Source organism: Salmo salar, chromosome ssa13, assembly GCF_905237065.1.
Source record: "Salmo salar chromosome ssa13, Ssal_v3.1, whole genome shotgun sequence".
NCBI classification, from domain to species: domain Eukaryota; kingdom Metazoa; phylum Chordata; class Actinopteri; order Salmoniformes; family Salmonidae; genus Salmo; species Salmo salar.
The window spans coordinates 60,645,875-60,663,854 of record NC_059454.1 but is presented as its reverse complement, the minus strand read 5'-3'; the positions used below and the strand labels follow the sequence as shown (position 1 = coordinate 60,663,854).

The window sequence follows — 17,980 nt, the reverse complement described above, 5'->3', positions numbered from 1 at the left end:
GTGCACAACGGGGTGCACATGATTTTAAAGGAAGAATGTGCATTGCCCAATTTGGTACTCATCCGCTGTGTGTGCCATTCTTTACAATTGGCTGTCTGTGCAGCATCCAAAGAAACCATCCCTAGGAGTGTTGAGTACTTAATCAGAGAAACCTTCAACTGGTTTTCGATTTCCCCAAAACGGTGCAAGGCGTACAAAGCAGTGTATGCCACCATTAATTGTGGCCAGAAACCCCTGCAGATCACCAAAGTGTGTGCCACACGTTGGCTATCGATTGAGCCTGCGGTAACTCGTATATTGAGCCAGTGGGAAGAACTGTAACTCCACTTTGAGTTGACCAAGGCCAGTGAGCGTTGCTACATGGCGGATGTGCTCCACGCCATGTACATGGACAAGACCAACTATGTCTACCTGACATTCTTGAAATCAATTCTGTCCAACGTACAAGTTGCAGTGAAGTCATTTGAGGGAGAGCAAACCGATCCTGTCAAGCGTTTGGACAATCTGGTACACCTCTTAACATCAATTTGCAGCAGAGTAGTCAACCCTATGGCAAAAATGTATGTTCTGAAAGATGCCATTGATGGACATCTCAGTCCATCACCATACCTTCGGTACCTTTTCGTGAGCACGGTGTACCAACTCAGTCTTGCGCCAGAGGACAAAAAGGTAATTCGTAGACAGTGCATCAACTACACTGTTACTTTAAGCAAGGAGCTACAAGCAAGGCTCCCAGACAACCTTGAAGCCTTGCAAAACATGGCCTTGTTCAGTGTTAAGGAAACGCTAAAGCACAATAAAGGCACCACTGAAATTATTAAAGTGACTGAGCTACTTGGATACCAGCCCCAGTTGGCTAGCAATACCTGTTACCAGCATAAACTACCAAGTGAAGTTCTGCAGCAGTTTGGCACCACAGCAGCATACAGCTTTAAGGCCACTCCATCCTCTTCTGCTGGTTCCAGCTCCGTGACAATGCAGTTGGACAGAGAAGATGTAGAGGATTTCCTTGCCAATCTATGATTAATCATATTTACAGTACGTATGCAAGGAGTGGACTTTCTGGAACTGGTGGAGACACGCAGCTGATGGTGGCAGTGTGTACTGCAGTGTGTGCGAGAACAGTGGCAATATCTGAAGGAAACCATTGAGCAGCTAGCCAGCCAAGCAGCACAACAACCTGGAGAGAGCTGGAGAGAGATGCCTAGCGCATACATCATTATTTGAGTTAAGGTGCATGTTCAATAAGATAGCATATATACCTTGTTATTAGCCTGTACCTATAATGGTCCCGTGTGGCTCAGTTGGTAGAGCATGGTGTTTGCAACGCCAGGGTTGTGGGTTCGATTCCTACGGGGGACCAGTACGGAGAAAAAATGTATGAAATGTATGCATTCACTACTGTAAGTTGCTCTGGATAAGAGTGTCTGCTAAATGACTAAAATGTAATTGTTGATCAGTTAGGTAGCATGTTAACTAACTACCAAAACACTGCTTAAAACTATAATTGTTCAGAATGTGTAGGTTTACTAGTTAAAAAGAAAATACATAAAATGTAATTGTTCAATAATTCAATGTGTTGTGTTTAAAAATAAAAATGTGATCATATAAAATGTGTTGTGTTCATATTTCTTTTACAAATAAAAATATATGATAATATACAAACAAATCTAAACTAACAAATGTCAAATCATATTTTTCGCCAAGATGGCCAGTCAATTTGAGTAACGTTATTGTGTATTCTACGTAATGACGCTGTTTTACGTTATTACTTCGTGACGTCATCACGCAATGACATCACAACGTCATTTAGCAACTTTTAGCAACAAATCGACCTGCCTCTAGCAACTTCCCCTGAAAATTTGTTGGCAACACTGCCTGTGCCCAGGGTGATATTAACCATATTCTAATAATTATCATGTGCCATCATTTTGCTATGGTGAAACTTGCACTCCAATAGAGAGAAATAGTGATGGCGGTTTATTGTAGGCACTAACTCCTATCATGGTTAGTTGGGGAAATGAATGGTATTTTTGTAGGGTTTTTGGATAAACGCCGAAAATAAGGTATGTGGGAAACACGGGTTTAGATTTTATACGTTTTGTTCTGAGATAATCTTCATCAGCTAACATCACTTTTTGTGAATTTTGAAGAATGTATGTAATAAAAAAAGAACAAAGGCTTCATAATGGTAATGTTAAATTACTGTTACTATCTAATAGAACGAAATGTATAAAATATCTTAAGCCTGTGTTAACTTTAGCACTTATTTTAAGCATTATTTTCCCATACATTTTCCGATAGGGATGGCTGAACCAACCAGAGGTCACTAATTTCCCGGTTTTAGGACTTCAAACTGGTGAGCTCTAGTTCTGAAATAATTGGATGGTGAAACTTGCTCGCAGACCAGAAAAGCAAGGCGAAGCTATTAAGGCATTCTTGAAAGTCAGGGCAATCCTTGTCCTGCAAAGAAACATTGTTATAGTTTACATTTTTTATTTTGCAAGTATTAGGCATTTAGAATGAAATGTGGAGTGGAGCTTTTAAACTCGGACAAAAGAGGTTCAAGGTCCCAAGAAACAAATATATTCTGTTGGATCTGACAATTAATCTTGATGGTTGTACAGTCGTCTCAAATAAAACTGAAGGACCTCAGTGTTACTCTGGACCATGATCTTGCTTTTGAAGAACATACAAACTACCTGGACAAAGCACTGAATAAACTTCAGTTAGTGATAAACCACAGCTGCTAGAATCTTGACTAGAACCAACATTTTTTATCATTTTACTCCAGTGCAAGCCTCTACACTGGCTTCCTGTTAAGGCTAGGGCTGATTTCAAGGTTTTACTGCTAACCTACAAAGCATTACATGGGCTTGCTCCTACCCATCTTTCCGATTTGGTCCTGCCGTACATACCTACAAGTACGCTACGGTCACAAGACGCATGCCTCCTTATTGTCCCTAGAATTTCCAAGCAAACAGCTGGAGGCAGGGCTTTCTCCTACAGAGCTCCATTTTTATGGAATGGTCTGCCTATCCCTGTGAGAGATGCAGACTCGGTCTCAATCTTTAAGTCTTTATTGAAGACTCATCTCTTCAGTAGGTCCTATGATTGAGTGTAGTCTGACCCAGGGGTGTGAAGGTGAACGGAAAGGCACTGGAGCAAAGAACCGCCCTTGCTGTCTCTGCCTGGCCGGTTCCCCTCTCTCCACTGGGATTCTCTGCCTCTAACCCTATTACAGGGGCTGAGTCACTGGCTTACTGGTGCTCTTCCATGCCTTCCATAGGAGGGGTGCGTCACTTGAGTGGGTCGAGTCACTGACGTGATCTTCCTGTTTGTGGGCTATACTCGGCCTTGTCTCAGGGTAGTAAGTTGGTGGTTGAAAATATCCCTCTAGTGGTGTGGGGGCTGTACTTTGGCAAAGTGGGTGGGGTTATATCCTGCCTGGTTGGTCCTGTCTGGGGGTATCGTCGGACAGGGCCACAGTGTCTCCCGACCCCTCCTGTCTCAGCCTCCAGTAATTATGCTGCAAAGTTTGTCTCAGGGGCTAGGTTCAGTCTGCTATATCTGGAGTATTTATCCTGTCTTATCCGGTGTCCTGTGTGAATTTAAGTATGCTCCCTCTAACTTTATCTCTCTTCTCTTGGAGGACCATGCCTCAGGACTACCTGGCCTGATGACTCCTTGCTGTCCCCAGTCCACCTGGTCGTGCTGCTGCTCCAGTTTCAACTGTTTTGCCTGCGGCTATGGAACCCTGACCTGTTCACCAGCCGTGCTACCTTGTCCCGGACCTGCTGTTTTCGACTCTCTCTCTCTACCGCACCTGCTGTCTCTAACTCTGAATGATTGGCTATGAAAAGCCAACTGACATTTACTCCTGAGGTGCTGACCTGTTGCACCCTCTACAACCACTGTGATTATTATTATTTGACCCTGCTGGTCATCTATGAACCTTTGAAAATATTGGCCATGTACTGTTATAATCTCCACCCAGCACAGCCAGAAGAGGACTGGCCACCCCTCATAGCCTGGTTCCTCTCTAGGTTTCTTCCTAGGTTCCAGCCTTTCTAGGGAGTTTTTCTTAGCCACAGTGCTTCAACATCTGCCTTGTTTTCTGTTTGGGGTTTTATGCTGGGTTTCTGTATTGCACATTGTGACATCGGCTGATTTTAAAAAGGGCTTTATAAATACATTTGTTTGATTTATAGTTATGTGATGACATCAAATGCCCGTGTACCTTAAATTATTCTGCAATAATTTATTCCAAAAGCGTTTCCGTCATTTGTCGCAATAAAGTTAGACAAAATAAAAATCTACCCCTCTCGAACGGATCAAAAGGTTGTCAATCTTTAACATAAGTTTTCCTTGTCCTGCAGCATTACACATGCCGAAATGTTTTTGTTGTTGCGACACTGCTTTTGTCTAATAAACCTGGATCAATGGAAACCTGCCTATTGAGTGTCAAATTTGGTTAAGATTAGAGTGAATTGCTATTTTGATAGGTGAGGCTTACTTTATCAAATAGAAGTTTCATAATGCTTAGGTGGTTATTTCCAAGTATTTCATCCACAGAGTTGAGATCAGACTAAAGTTTTTTAAATTAACCGCGACTCCTTCAAGTCGCTATGCAGCTGATACTTCATGTCAATTCTTAAACCCTAACCGTGTACCTATGTCTGTCCTCTGTTACGTGCCTTTGTTTGCTGAAATCCATACGTTTTAATGAAATGTTCATCAAATACAACCACCGACTGTTTCCTTGTTGAGAGTCGATTGGCACGTGCATTCGAGCCGAGTTGCCAATTTAGAGAAACAGCAATGAGAAAACAGTTGATGGTTTTATTTGATTAACGTTTTATGACAAATTATGGATTTCAAACAAAGAAAAGCACGCAACAGCAGAGGACAAACATAGGTACACAGTAAGAGTTTACGAATTTTAGTTTACGAGTATCGTCTGCATAGACTCAAAGGAGTCGGAGGTTCATTTTAGAAAAAATAAACTATAGCCTGCGCTCAACTTTGAATCATCTATTCCTTTTAGCTTTGGTTTGTTGGCTTTTTACGTTAGAATTCAGAATCACTGTGTAGATAGGATATATCAACTCTAAAACAATATCATTGAGATTAGCATTTCTTTACACTCACATACAGACAACTGACTCAACTGCTAAACTGTTAAGTGGCCACCTACCTTTCCAAAAAAGGTAGGTGGCCACAGGAACTATAAAACATTCACATCTGTAAATCAAGTCCACCTAATGTATTTGAAAGAAAACAATACAATTTGGACCCAGGTGTGATTTACATACACATGAATTGTATGCAACCCTGGATAACATTTCAAAACCCACGTCTTGTTCCCATCACATACAATATATTCACTTAGGAGGACACCTATGGGCCAAAATCTGCAATTACCTAAGATGATCCCTCAATACTTTTAGGATAATGTATTTCGTAATTTTTTTGGTCATATTGTGTTTTGTCAATACAACTAACGTTACAACCATAAGGACCCATTCAACATGTTATATTTGACTCAAAACAGCATTCATCTTTCTCTGACCCACAAAACAACACACACAAACTGTTGATGCTAAGACATGCATTTTTTTTTAAATAAGTCAAATACAGTATGGGTTCATAGCTCTTTCTTCTCTCCGTGGCCATCCATGGCCTCTTTCTCTACATTCACTGGGTCCTCTTTCAATACATTTACTGGGCTAACAGTGACCGATAAATGTTTGACTGTGGACTGCACCAGGCCTCAATAGGCCTACAAGGGTGCGCTGAAACTAAAATGCATGTCAAATAGAGCGGTGTGGTGGGTAGAAATTATTAGGTAAAAACGCAGTTCTATGTTTTCAATTGGTTGACTGAGTTTCTGCGTTTTTTACGCATCAGTTTGTCTGTTTTGAAGGACTTGACTCTTTGAAGTCTTGCCCTACTCAACTACCCATTCAAACCAATGGAGAAAACAACTTGCATTGAACCCCTAGAAGTCCGCAACCAGTTTGCCTTGCATGAAAGCTCCCATTCCCTCCTTGATTGCTCCGCTTGCATTTGTGCTAGAGACACTCGCTAGCTGAACAGGCAAACGCTACGAAGTACTAAATAGTAAACCAATCAAAATCTGTGTGCTATCCAGATACTATCATCTGCTGATCACATCTGCCAATCATGTTCTCTGTGCCTAAGGTATATAAACACAGCTGGTGATTTCTGTCTTTTTACATTTGTAATCTATTTAGTTATCGAAATTTGATACCATCAATGCAAGCTGTAAAATAACTCCCAACTTTATTTAGAACGCAGCAACCTTAGCAATGTAGCTAGCTACAACAATCAGACCTGTTGCTTGCTAGCTGGAGCAAATCAAATTTTACTGGTCACATACACAGCAGATGTAGCGAAATGCTTGTGTTCCTAGCTCCAACAGTGCAGTAGTATCTAACAACTCAGTAGTATCTAACAATATATCTAACTGTAGATAGCTTTATCACTACATTTTAGTCATTTAGCAGACGCTCTTATCCAGAGCGACTTACAGTAGTGAATGCATACATTTCATACATTTTTTCCCCGTACTGGTCCCCCGTGGGAATCAAACCCACAACCCTGGCGTTGCAAACACCATGCTCTACCAACTGAGCCACACGGGACTAGCACTAGCATGTAATTCTGGGACATGGAGCTTTAGCTATCATTATTCCAAGTAATAATTTAAGACAAGAAAAAATCTATAGGACCAGTATTGTAAAGCTAATACAGTCATCAGCTAATACTGTACAGTTATCTCTCTCTCCCCCACTCCTGGGAGAGAGAGAGACAGATGCATGTGAGCTCTCACATTTTAACATGTTTTTTACAAAAAGATAGATATGGAATTAGATAAACTTGGATTTTTCGGCAGGGACATATACAGGATGCTACCCTCCACCGCATAACCTTCACTCCAGATCAAAACTCCAAACCTACGACCTAATTTTGGACAGAATTACCTGGAAGTATTAACACTACCAAGGACACCATCCAACCTGGAACTGAGACAGACCAGATATAACTTCAATTAGCACTGAGATGTGAAGTGAAAGGTGTCGAAGTCTTTGAGCCCAGCAAATGGCAGGCTACCCAACCCAAATCCAGAAGCCTTGAAGTTCCATCCTGCTGTTCAGAGACAATCTGATTTTCTACAAGAAATTTGCCTCCAGAAATAAAAGCTTCTCCCAAGTGGGTGTGACACCTACTCCTATTGCTTGGATTCCATCTGGCGATCTGTTTACCGTCTGCCCTGGTTGTCTCCCCATGTCTGGTACAGGTACCCCCCCCCCTCTCTCTCTCTCTCACACACACACACACACTTGGGGCGAGTGACTCTGAACTTACAATGGCTAGCCCCAAGTCGTTATATATTTTTTTCTTGTGCATTTTGCTATTTGCCTCATGACTCCTGTATGCTTCGTTGACTATGAACGTTCTTGTTTACCCAACCGTGGGACAGACTATGTTTGTTCCACACTCGGGACTCTGACTCTCTATTGGTTACACAGACTTTTGGCCTCCCATCCTATTCTAACCACATCTCACCGGCTTTGTATTGTTGTTACCTAATGAAATTGCTGTATAATATGATCTTGTTGCCATCTAATGCACATTCAAATGTCATAAATCAACACCCTATCATATGCCGTGTCTTGATTGTATTACTGTTGATATCTGGAAATGTGTATGTACACCCTGGCCCATCTACTGTTGCTAGCCCCAATTCTGATTTATGCTCTGATATCTGTTTCACTGATTTCTGCTCTTGTAAAAGCCTGGGTTTTGTGCAAAGCTTATTACCTAAAATGGATTAATTGAAAGTGTGGGTTCACAGCTCCAAACTAACTGCGTTGGTCATTACTGAGATGTGGTTAAAAAAGAGTGTTTTGAATACCAACGTTAACCTTTCTGGTTATGACCTTTCTCGGCCAGACAGATCTTCCAAAGGTGGGGGAGTGGCAATCTTTACCAAGGATCACCTTCAGTGCTCGGTTGTCTCCACCAAGTCTGTCCCCAAACAATTTGATATGCTTATTTTAAGCATTCAACTTTCAAATAGCTCTTTGTTGACCGTTACTGGGTGTTATCGTCCACCATCATCACCGGCCTGTACCCTACCTGCCCTAAACTCTCTCCTGGCCCCTTACACTAAATCTGAATTTGTCCTGCTAGGTGACCTAAACTGGGACATGCTTAAACCACCTGACCAAGTCCTAAAGCAATGGAACTCCCAAAATCTTTCTCAGATTATTAGGTTTGACTCCAAACACCCAGAAAAGGCTACTCTCCTTGATGTTATCCTCACAAATAATCCTGATGGGTATCAGTCTGGTGTTTTCTGTAATGACTTAGTGATAACTGCTTTACGGCCTGTGTTCGTAATGGCTGCTCAGTGAAATGACCTGTCCTGATTTGTCATAGACACTTGCTAAAAAACTTTAATGAGCAAGACTTCCTTCATGACCTGGCCTCTGTAAATTGGTATAGAATCAGCTTGATCCCCTCTGTCAAAGACACTTGGACCTTCTTATTTGATATTCTCAGTGATATTGTTAACCAACACGCCCCCATAAAGAAAATGGGAATTAAAAACAGGTTCAGCCCCTGGTTCGACAGTGATCTTGCAGAGTTACTCCACCTCAAGAATTGCATTTGGCGAAAGGCTCGGCACACGCATACTCAGGCTGACTGGCTCTGGTTCAGGCAAATGAGAAATAAGTGCACTCCGGCTAACCGGAAGGCCAAAGTTAGTTGCTATAAGGAGCATTTCTCTCTCTGTGGGTCTAACCCCAAGAAGTTCTGGAAAATGGTTAAAGACCTGGGGCCGGATTTCACAAAACCTTCTTAACGGCCATGTTTTCCTTAACTATAGACTTATGAAGAAAGTTAAGCAAAGTTGCTATTCCACAATAAAGTCCTTGGAAATGTTCTTCCTAAGAAAAAAGGTAAGATGAAATGGGATTCTTGAAAATAATGTTTTACGATTTCTTATTGGAAATGTACTTAACTTTAGGACAGCTAAACCCTTGTCTTGAGACGAATGGATACTTTTGTAACCATGAATGTTTTCTTGCGCCACATACACAGTTGACTACCGGATATTTAAATACAGCAAGAAAACAAATTAAACACGCATTATCTAGCTAGCTAGTAATTAACAATATATTCAAATATTCTATAAGTGTTAAATAGCTAGTGCTATCTCGTCAGTTTGCAAAGAAGAACTTGGCTATCGTTAAGGTCGTTAGCTATGTTGGCTATAATGTCATTACGCATTAGCTAGCTAACGTAGCTACCTAACTTACCGGTGTCACAGTGGATGTGTCACTGCAACCTTAAAGGTCCTCAATGATGTCACCATTACCCTTGATTCTAAGCAATGTTGTGCTGCTATTTTTATTGACTTGATACGGTAGACCATTCCATTCTTGTGGGCTGGCTAAGGAGTATTGGTGTCTCTGAGGGGTCTTTGGCCTGGTTTGCTAACTACTGCTCTCAAAAGTGCAGTGTGTAAAGTCAGAACATCTGCTGTCTCAGCCACTGCCTGTCACCAAGGGTGTACCCCAAGGCACGATCCTAGGCCCCACGCTCTTCTCAATTTACATCAACAGCATAGCTGAGGCAGTAGGAAGCTCTCTCATCCATTTATATGCAGATGATACAGTCTTATACTCAGCTGGCCCTTCCCCGGATTTTGTGTTAAATGCTCTACAACAAAGCTTTATTAGTGTCCAACAAGCTTCCTCTGCCCTTAACCTTGTTCTGAACACATCCAAAACAAAGGTCTGGTGGTTTGGTAAGAGGAATGCCCCTGTCCCCACCAGTGTGATTACAGCCTCTGAGGGTTTAGAGGTTACCACCTCATACAAGTACTTGGGAGTATGGCTAGACTGTACACTGTTCTTCACTCAGCACATATCAAAGCTGCAGGCTAAAGTTAAATCTAGACTTGGTTTCTTCTATCGTAATTGTTCCTCTTTCACCCCAGCTGCCAAACTAACCCTGATTCAGATGATCATCCTACCCATGCTAGATGACGGAGAAGTCATTTATAGATCGGCAGGTAAGGATGCTCTCGAGCGGCTAGATGTTCTTTAACATTCGGCCATCAGATTTGCCACTTATGCTCCTTATAGGACACATCACTGCACTCTATACTCCTCTGTAAACTGGTCATCTCTGTATACCCGTCGCAAGACACACTGGTTGATGCTTATTTATAAAACCCTCTTAGGCCTCACTCCCCTCTATCTGATATATCTACTGCAGCCCTCATCCTCCACATACAACACCCGTTCTGCCAGTCACATTCTGTTAAAGGTCCCCAAAGCACACATATCCCAGGGACGCTCCTCTTTTAAGTTCACTGCAGCTAGCGACTGGAACGAGCTGCAACAAACACTCAAACTGGACAGTTTATCTCAATCTCTTCATTCAAAGACTCAATCATGGACACTCTTACTGACAGTTGTGGCTGCTTTGAATGATGTATTGTTGTCTCTACCTTGCCATTTGTGCTGTTGTCTGTGCCCATTAATGTTTGTACCATATTTTGTGCTGCTGCCATGTTGTGTTGTCATGTGTTGCTGCCATGCTGTGTGGTCATGTGTTGCTGCCATGCTATGTTGTTATCTTAGGTCTTGCTTTATGTAGTGTTGTCACTCTTGTCGTGATGTGTGTTTCCTCCTATATTTATATTTAATTTATTTGTATTCTTAATCCCAGCCCCCGTCCCTGCAGGAAGCCTTTTGTTTTTTGGTAGGCCGTCATTGTACATAAGAATTTGTTCTTAACTGTCTTGCCTAGTTAAATAAAGGTTAAATAAAGATTTACTAATTTGATTCATGCTGACAAATAACAAATGCTACACTATCCCTGTCAATAGGCATAGTTGGAGTAGGATGCAGATTACCATGCCTCTTTCATTCTCCTAGTAGCCTAGTTGTTGTAATTTCTTTAGACTGTCAGGATGTTCATTCCTAGCTCATAAACTACAATCCTTTGCTGTGATGATTTCTGTGATGAATTATTGTCTTTAACTTTTGTCTCCCAAGATCTATTCAGCTCTCCTCTCCTGTTCTCAGGGATCAACTAAGTGCTATACAGCATGCATAGGCTCAGCTGATTCACTCACTCACTATTAGACATTGAGATCTGCTGTTTTTTCTTTGTGGTTTTGTCTAGTGCATTTTAGAGTTGAAGAGCACCAACTACAGATACACATGCTTGTTAAAGCATCTCGAAGACTGAACACAATATAGAATCAGTTTGACAAGGTGAAAAACTGATTGTTTTTTCTATTGTAACATGCAGTGATTAGAATTATGTTGTCCACATCAGGAGCCCAGGCTTTTGCCGTATAGTTTTCGTCACTGGACCGCAATTTTAAGATTGCATACTGCTTAGGCATTTCTCTTTCTCTACGGTTGGCTACATTGGTAACCAGGGCACACGAATGCTCCTAGAGAGAGGGGGAATACTGAAGCATGTGTTGATGACAGTTCTACTGTCTCCATCAGAGGCTCAGGCTTTTGGCATAGAAGGTAAAACTCACATTTCTGGACTGCAACATTGTAAGATTGTTCCCCCCACCCAACACTTCTCTCTCTATACATTTATTGGTAGGTTACACAATATTTAGATGGATCAAATACTGCTTGAGACACTTTTGCTATTTGTCTCCATACTCAGTAAATGGTGAGACACTAAATTTGATGTTGATCTTTGTTCAAATGTATATGCATAAAACGTACATTATGGAAAACATGCCTCACACACAGTCATGGTTAGTTCTAGAATAATGGATTGGCAAGAATTTGTCACTGTCAACTTAGGTTAGTAGGAAAGTTAGCCTAATTTAAACCACCTAAATATATTCACATTCACTGAACATTTAGTATTTGAAAACGCAAACATGCAATGTTAGCTAGCTGGCTATGACTTTCCAAGTCCGGAACTCTTCCAAGTCAAGGTAAGCTTTTGGTTTTACTCATTTATTGCCACCGGGGCCCGCCATTAATACATGATTGTAGCGGGTTTACAAACACGTTAGTTCTATTAGCTATGCTGACAATGACATTACTAATATAGCTAATATGGTGACAACGATGTAGGCTGTGTGTAGCGGTTTGGCTTGGAAAGGTTTTTCACCTGGTCACATACAGCTGATGTGTTGTGCATCGAAATCCACAAGGGAAGAAGTGAGAGGAGAGCGCATAGATGCAAGAAGGAATACACAGTGCCTGCTATGAAAGTGAACTGTGTTTACGTGTGATCAGTGTTGTATTCACTCCGCCGATTCTGTTGAAACCGTTTCTTAAACGGAAGGAAATGGAACAAAACAGGGATAAACATACCGGAATTTGTCCAATAGAAACTCTTGTTTGCAACTGTTGGACTAATGATTACACCCTATATCAGCTAGATGCAGGCAAGAGTGCACAAGGCATTATGAAATGTCACTGTCACCTTAAATGTGTCTCTCGACTTGTGTGCACCAACGTCGTAAACTGTCATTCATAGGCTAGGTTGTAGCAACCTCATGATGGGTATAGGAACATTTGAGTATCATGTAGTAGCAGTAGCCTAAACCTATTGCTGTTACATTGAACTGGGTGAATGGAATATGAATGACAGTCATCCAATATGCTGTAATAGAAATAATGCCATGCTTATAAAAAAAACATTTGTCCTCCCTCATCTTAAACGGCACTGACGGCAACTGGAACGTTAATTTCTGTGACTTGCTAGCTAACTTTAGCTTGCTAGCTCAATGAATGCTGCTGGGCGAAGAAATATGCACCTCTTGCTGTTTTTTGGTGACCTTATTTGACCTTTTCTGCTTCTTTTGAGACACGGTTCGATCCTACCTTGGTGCACTACTTGTTGAGTAATTAAAATACAAAATCATGATACAGTAACTATTGGTCACATATGTATTCATTATAGAATTGTGTCAGTTATTAACGATAAACCTTTAAACTGCACTCTTCCTCCCCATCTCTCTAAGTTTCAGCTTCAGATGACAAAACCTGCACACATTCCGAGGGTTGCAGGTCTGCCGACTTCCTATTGGTCACACATTTAATACGGAGAAATATCCAATAAACCAAAGACATTGCTTTAACTGTGAACAAACTTTATTGCACACATTTTCCTCAAATAAACTGGAGCATACATAAAATAAACAAGTAACTACAATGTATTTACATTGGGGATAATGGGTGTGTGACAGAGAGGGAGTGTGTGTGCATGTTGTGTTTTAAGTTGTCACCCACCCATCTCTGCTTTGTCAGTCTTGATAGGCTGTCAGGCAGTGGTGGAGAGCATTGCAGATCTGAAAAGGAGATGCACAAAGTGACAGTAAGTATAGAGCTCAACAACATGTTTGTGTGCACATCTGTTGGTGGGATTGAGCATGTGTGTATGTAATATAATTCTGAATTACCTGTATCCATTTGGGAATCCTCAAAAGTTTCTCCCTTCAAGGCAAGTGAAGTAGGAACTGGTGCAGCCGGTAAATGAAATACCACAGCAGAGGACTGCTATGACTACAGCTGAACTACTTGGGGTGGCAGATCTAAAAGAGAGAGGCATCATTTTCTTAACTGACAATAATCATACAAGTAAACAGAGTGAATGAGTATAACGCCTAGATTCAATCAGATCAAGCGTTAACCAGCGATAGCCGACACCAACATAGCTTATGTTTTGGCGGTGTCTGACGTTGGATCTGTCAAATCGGCAAGCAGCTGCTCTTGATCATTGTCACGAATCTACACCGTGAACGAGACAGTGTTGGTTATATATAAATAATGACGCTCAAATTCAAAATCATTAAACTAAATGAGGATTTATATCAGCCTAATCGAGGTGTAGATTATGTCTCAAATTCTAGTGTTTTAACTTGTAAACAGGGCTGCATGAGATTTCTGTTCATGCGACTCCGTGCCGCCAACGGCAATGTGCGTTTTAGGAAAAAGGCCAGGAGCCGCTTGTGAATTTGACAGCTTTAACACATTTCCACCTCAGACACCACCAAAACAACCGCTATGCGGATGTGATTGAATAGAGCCCCAAGTGAGGGAGAGTATGCATGTGATAATCACCTGCATCACCCGTCATGGCCGGTGAAGCAGGTGCCGGGGCAGACGTGTCAAAATGTATATCTAGCATGATTGCATGTAAAACAACTTTACAGATGATTACAAAGTTCGAAAGAAAAGTTGATTTTGGGAAGTTGATGGAGGCATCCACATAAGTAGGCTGGACAATAGAACGAGTTAAAATTCACCCAAGGCTGAAAAACGGCTTTAGAACGTTGGCTAAGCTAAAACACTAGCCCATATCAAATGAATGGAATCGAACGTTCGCACAGCCGGTTTTCACTGGAGTGAAGCTTAGATTCCATTTAGCCTAAATGGCACCAAAATGTTTTTATCCTTTTTATTTTACCACTACAATCTGTTCTTAGGACGAAACTGAAAAATAACTTGTGTAGAAAGTAAACATCCGCACCTCAATGGTGCCAATTGTGTTTATGTCTGCATAAGGAGGAAGTAGGGAAAAAAATGGCAACTTCTGACTATTTCTGGTTTTGCGTTTGATGACAACGAGATACAATGCCCAGCCTTACACCATTAGAAAGATACTCATGATTAACATGGTGTCCGAATTGACAAAAAAATCTAAATATACTAGAGGTCGACCGATTATGATTTTTCAACGCCGATACCGATTATTGGAGGACCAAAAACGCCGATACCGATTATCCGGCCGATTATTATTGTGATTTTCTTTTTCTATGTATATATACACACACACACACACACAGCTCTAAAGAGTCTGCTTAGGAGACAAATACTCTCAACTGTTTGAATAATAAAAATAGAGTTTAAGTTACCTGTGATGAATGCTGAAAACACAAACTGTAATTTCTATATGCAGGAAATCCTATTTTAATAATGGGCATGGTAAGAATTGACTACCAAAGTGTGAGTCATAATTCCCATGACACCTAGCAAAATCTGAAAAGCGGTTCCTTCATTTATTCCATAGGCTATTTTTAGATTAACTTAAAATAAGGTCTGTGTTTGGTTTAGGCTTACACCACCTTGCCAATTTTATAACTGTGTAGATATCCATAGGATATAACTCTGATCAATATAAGCGAAGATAAAAAAAATTGTAGAGTGGATTTATGAAAATATGTTGACAAATGTTACCTAGTGAGATTTACACAGGTATCAAAACACTGAGGCGGTTTAAGCACAAAACACAGACCTTATTTGAAGTAGATCAAGACATTCTCTATGGAAGACATGAACGGTAAAATAACGAAGGAACCCCTTTCAAGTTCAGCCGCAAGTTATTACAGGAATTATGACGCGTCGACTATTTCTCTCTAAACCATATACCTTTGACTATTACGAGCCTGCTGCTGCCTACCACCGCTCAGTCAGACTGCTCTATCAAATAGCAAATCATAGACATAACTATAATATAATAAACCTTAGGTCATTAATATGGTCAAATCCGGAAACTATCATCTCGAAAACATTATTCTTTCAGTGACATACGGAACCGTTCCGTATTTTATCTAACGGGTGGCATCCATAAGTCTAAATATTCCTGTTAATAACCTAACAATGTTATTTCATAGTTCCGTAAAATTCTGGCAAATTAGTTTGCAACGAGCCAGATTCTGTATACCCTGATTCTGCGTGCAACGAACGCAAGAGGACTGACACAATTTCACCTGGTTAATATTGCCTGCTAACCTGGATTTCTTTTAGCTAAATATGCAGGTTTACAAATATATACTTCTGTGTATTGATTTTAAGAAAGGCATTGATGTTTATGGTTAGGTACAGTCGTGCAACGATTGTGCTTTTTCTCGCAAATGCGCTTTTGTTAAATCATCCCCGTTTGGCGAAGTCTGCTGTCTTTGTTAGGAAGAAATAGTCTTCACAGTTCGCAACAAGCCAGGCAGCCCAAACTGCTGCATATACCCTGACACTGTTTGCAAGAGAAGTGACACATTTTCCCTAGTTTAAAGAAATTAATGTTATCAGGAAATATTAACTAAATATGCAGGTTTAAAAATATATACTTGTGTATTGATTTTAAGTAAGACATTGATGTTTAAGGTTAGGTACACGTCGGAGCAAAGACAGTCCTTTCTCGCGAATGCGACCCACATCGATTATATGCAAAGCAGGACAGGCTAGATAAACTAGTAATATCATCAACCATGTGTAGTTAACTAGTGATTATGATTGATTGATTGTTTTTTTTATAAGATAAGTTTAATGCTAGCTAGCAACTTACCTTGGCAACGTAAAGCAGGTGGTTAGAGCATTGGGCTAGTTAACGTAAGGTTGCATCCCCAAGCTGACAAGGTAAAAATCTGTCGTTCTGCCCCTGAACAATGGAGTTAACCCACCCTTCCTAGGCCGTCATTGAAAATAAGAATGTGTTCTGTATTAACTGACTTGCCTAGTTAAATAAAGGTTTAAAAATATATATATATATAAAATAAATAAAATTGGTGGCCAAAAATACCGATTGTTATGAAAACTTGAAATCGGCCCTAATTAATCGGCCATTCCGATTAATCGGTCGACCTCTAAAATATACACATTGCGAGATATTTGGCCAAATATACCAGCATGCTTCTCCATAGGTAAACAATGGGGGTGAGCTCAGCGTTCGATGACAACAAGATTCACTGTCCAGCCTTCCATAATTAACTTTAGAAAGAGATTCATGATTAAAATGGTGTCCACTTAAAAAAATCTAAATATACACATTGCGAGATTTGGCAAAATAGACATATCTATATTTCCCTATAGTAAACAATAGGACGACAGAGTAAGGAGTAATTTTTTGTCGTTTATATTTTAACTGTAAACAACGTGAGCAGGTCTCCATTGCCAACTATAGCGAAGCTGCCATTGTACAACAAAATGGGATTAGAACGTTCGGAAGGCGAGTTGGTGCCACAGTGCTCAATAGAAATAGGAGCTGGCAGCGTGAAAATGCCCTAAAATAAGGCCGGCTTTTTTTTCGTGATAACTTCAAAACTACGACAGGCTGCTGGGATATATTATGAAACTGGGCTCCACCGCGGATGCAATTAACTACTTTCTATTAGAAAAAAAAAGCATTGTTAAAAATGTGTGTCCAGCATAACAGGAGTTTAGCTAGCGCCGTTAGCATTAGCTAGTTAGCAGCGCTAGCATGTTAGCTATGAAAGTATCCATCCAGCAAGAATGTATATGTTACATACACATGTTTAGCAGATGTTACGGGTGTAGCGAAATGGTTGTGTTTATATCTCCAACAGTGCCATGTTAAGCCATGCTGATTAAGTAAAATAAGTCCAATCGAATTGAAATAATGAATAGGCTTAACGTACATTTCTGTGACTCACTAGCCAATTTCAGCTTGCGAACTCAGTGACCGGTGCTGGGCGAAGAAATATACATCTCTTTCTGTTTAGTGTTCCCTATGGGGAAATTAGACTAGCGCCACAAAACTAACCGGTACTAACCGGTGGGCAGAATTATTACATCCGGGTTGGTTTAGAAACCCCATTGACAATGCATGGGAAATGGTTTAGGTCAGTTTAGCCAAAGAATCACGGCTGCCGGGGATGGCGGTCAAATCAATGGTTGGTTATAGAAGTTAAATTCTTATTTACAATGACGGCCTAGGAACAGTGGGTTAACTGCCTTGTTCAGGGGCAGCAAGACAGATGTTTTACCTTGTCAGACCCAATCTCGCACCCTTTCCGTTACTGGCCCAACGCTCTAACCACTCGCCTACCTGCCGTCTCTTGGGCAAACTACTTCAACGTCTATTAGGAATAAAACACGCAAACATTTTATATGACTATTATTTAATTCTGGAAACTTCCACAAGAACAAAT

General features: G+C 40.8%; 1 long non-coding RNA gene across 1 annotated transcript; it reads right to left on the bottom strand.

Moving 5' to 3' along the window:
* Positions 1-13,169: 13,169 nt before the first annotated feature.
* Positions 13,170-17,640, bottom strand: LOC106567534 (uncharacterized). Its single transcript, XR_001320093.2, has 3 exons — positions 17,468-17,640; positions 13,496-13,627; positions 13,170-13,384 (listed from the first exon to the last, which is right to left on the bottom strand). It is a non-coding gene; the product is annotated as an uncharacterized lncRNA (long non-coding RNA).
* Positions 17,641-17,980: the final 340 nt, after the last annotated feature.